The sequence below is a fragment of the Stegastes partitus genome, unplaced genomic scaffold (genome assembly GCF_000690725.1).
Source record: "Stegastes partitus isolate 25-593 unplaced genomic scaffold, Stegastes_partitus-1.0.2 Scaffold1389, whole genome shotgun sequence".
Taxonomy (NCBI): Eukaryota; Metazoa; Chordata; class Actinopteri; family Pomacentridae; genus Stegastes; species Stegastes partitus.
Genome location: NW_007579120.1, coordinates 128,365 through 131,527, shown reverse-complemented (window position 1 = coordinate 131,527; position 3,163 = coordinate 128,365). Strand labels below are relative to the sequence as shown.

The following is a 3,163-nucleotide window of genomic DNA, read 5'->3' as shown; positions in this document are numbered from 1 at the left end:
CTCTGGTTCCCATAAACTTGTGATATCTGCCGATTGTCCTTATTTTACCTGCAGATAAGTGACTGTTGTTCTTTCTTTTCTGACCAGCTTCTTTGATGTTGTGTGCATTTACCGTTTATACGATCCCGTAAAGTCACGCATGCATGTGAAAGACTTTAGCTTCAGAAATGTCTTTACCAGTTCACGTGCTCCACATGGAATCCGATGTCGTCCTTTCTCCAGTATTCCTCCCACTCTCCAAGCGTCATGACCCGGTTGGCCTGTGGTTCCAACATGTCGGCTGTGTCCGTCTGAAGCCGGCTGCCGGAGGAAAACAACAAACAGAGGACGGAGTGAACAACATCCAGGTCTGTGGCTGCAGACGGAGGTGAGGACACAGGAACTGTATCTGAGTATAAAACAAGCCTTCAGAGAGCAGATCAGCTGCTTTCAGGGCTGCAGAACTTCTCCCACGTATGGTGCAAATGTTGAATAACTTCCTTATCTGACAATTAGCAGGATTACCAATTAAGAACAGATTAACCAATACCAGTATTGATTATGGCAGACATTACCCTATATGCTCATGTGGTGTTTTTGACTACAGACGTGTACCATTACCTTCCAAACCATTCAGGTAAACATGAAACTGGGATGTGATGATGTTGTCCTGTGACTTCAGCTGATTTTAGTTACGTCAGTTCTGGTTGGAGGTCATTAAACACCAGTCAGGTGGAACAACAAGCTGATCTATGACACATCTTCTGACATGTATTCTTCTTTCTGACGTGTCAAGAACAAGTCTAAAGTCAGCCCAAAAGGTAGCCTCAATCCGGTCTTAACGCAGTCTAAAACAAGATTGAAGGCAAGTACAAAACTGGTCCATGTTCTGTCTATAGCCAAGTCCAAATCCAGTCCAAAACCAGTATAAAGTTAGTCCTACAGCCCATCTTGCATGCATGAGCTCTGGTTGGTCAAACATGTGCCACTACCTTCAAAACAGTTCAGCTCAACATGCCACTGGGATGTAATAATGTTGTCCTGGTAACCCCAGTTGATTTTAGTTAACACAGCTCTGGTTGGAGGTCCTGAACTTCCTCAGAGTCTCTGTCATGGTCCCGTTGCTGCTAAACTCCCACAATGCTCTCTGCTGCCACCATGAGCTGTAGTCTGAGTGACGCCTCCTCTGGTCTCTAAACAGGAAGAGGCTCCACCTGGTGGAACAACCAGGTACTACAGCTTGTCTATGGTACGTTTACTGACGCTCTTCATCTTCTGCCTTATTGGTTAATATATATTCAATCTGTTGAATTATTAACATCAGTTAATCCATTAATCATTATGTAGACACACTGATCTGTGTTTTCTAATGTTTACGTTGCAGAACCAGAAGTGTGACTTTTGACCCACATGTTCACCGTATCTGATCAGATTAATGAGTTAATAGGATTCCTATCTGTCATGCTGTAAAACAAACAGAAACAAACGACTACCGTAAGCCCATTTTATTGTTTAAATGCTATCAACTATAACAACAGCTTAAACGCTGTTATTTATCTTCATTTTGTTGGGATATTGTTCAGATTTGTCTTGTGGTCATCATGTTTCTGATGGTTTGCTGCTGAAACACTTTAGTCCAACTCCTGTTGTTCTAAATGTGCTTCATAAATACATTTGATTTGACTGTTCAATTACTGTCCAGTACTTTACATACTATCCTGTTTAATAGATGTACCAGAACTTACCTTTAGTGACGACTGGTATCTGTTCAGCAGCAGCGAGTTATTTATCGTCCTGAGTTTAGTCTGTCAGCTGCAGAGAGGGAAGCAGGATGAGGATGGAAATGCTGTTGAACTCAGGGACAAGTCTCAGTGCAGCCAGTCTGACTTCTGGTTGGGGAGGAGTCTGGTGCTGCATTCATGCTGCGATGGAAGTGTGGGAAATGATACAATTCTACTGACTTTTAAATACTTGCTCCTGACAAACTGATGTTGTTCATTCTCAGCTGCAGTGGTTTGTGAAGAGCTCCTCATGTGTTCCTAAGTAACATAACATGGACAGTTTAATTTCAGACTCGGTTATGACCGGTGCAGGACCTCTTCCACACAAGACGGCTGTTGTTATGTCACGCTGCCACCCAGTGGTCGAGGCAGAAACTGTATTATGGGTGGGTTAGTTTTACAGTAGAACCAGAGAAATATTATTCATCTCCAAAAAGACAGACACATCCAACATCATCACAACGCATAGAAGAAAGTAAATGTTTAATAAAAGCACAAGGCACATAGAAGTCAATAAATGAAAAAGATGCTTCAGTTTCACCTCATTGTTCTGATGAAACTGTTCAGACTCTGTCAGGTTCCACCGGGGTCATGAGCGAACAGAACTTTAAGTCCAGACTCTAATCCTCAGCTGGATTGAGGTCTGGACTCTGACTGGACCTCCAGAACTTCACCTTGTTGTCTTCAAACCATCTCTGTGGAGCTTTGGCTGTTTGCTTCGGCTCATTGTCTTGATGGAAAACAAGTCTTCTCCACGTCTCAGTTCTGAAGAACAGACAACAGTTGTTGTATGAACAGTCTCTAACATCTCAGCTGCTGGAGCTGGAAGCTCCTTCAGAGGAGTCACAGGAGTCTTGGTGTCCTCCCTCACTCGTCTCCTTCTTGCTCGGTCACTCAGGTTTTTGTAGCAGTGCTGCTGTGGGCAGATCTACTCATTCCTTCCATTTCTGAATGATTTCACTTTCAAAAGTCTTTTTGCTGTAAATTCTTGTCACAGAAGCCAAACTAAACTTCACTATGATTTAATGTTTAAAGCAATAAAAGGGAAACCTTCTGAGGAGGTAAATACTTTTTTATAGACTGTATGTCTGTTATACTGACTTCTTGGATGAGAAGTTCTGAAGCTGTGGACGTCTGAGAGCCTGGTTCTGACCCTGACATGTCTGTTCTTGTGCTTCTCGTGTATCTGCGTCATGTCATTTAAGTGAAGCTGTTTTCTAAGGCAGCCTTTCAGTCTTTGGTTTGAGGAGTGTCTGTGTGCTAACGCTTTCTATACATTGTTCTTCAGAGCCACACCTGACAGGCGGCGGATTAACTCAACGTTTGGCAGTTTGTCACCTGTTGAACAGAATTTAACCCTTTTCTCTCCATCAACAAAAGAAATGAGATTTTAAACGTTTTAT

The 3,163-nt window shown here is 42.7% G+C and overlaps 1 long non-coding RNA gene across 1 annotated transcript; it reads left to right on the top strand.

Annotated features, from left to right (window-relative positions):
- The first annotated feature begins 196 nt into the window (after positions 1 to 196).
- LOC103370211 (uncharacterized) lies at positions 197 to 1,808 on the top strand. The gene is made up of 3 exons (XR_520877.1): positions 197 to 282; positions 708 to 711; positions 1,731 to 1,808. It is a non-coding gene; the product is annotated as an uncharacterized LOC103370211 (long non-coding RNA).
- The last annotated feature ends 1,355 nt before the right edge of the window (positions 1,809 to 3,163 follow it).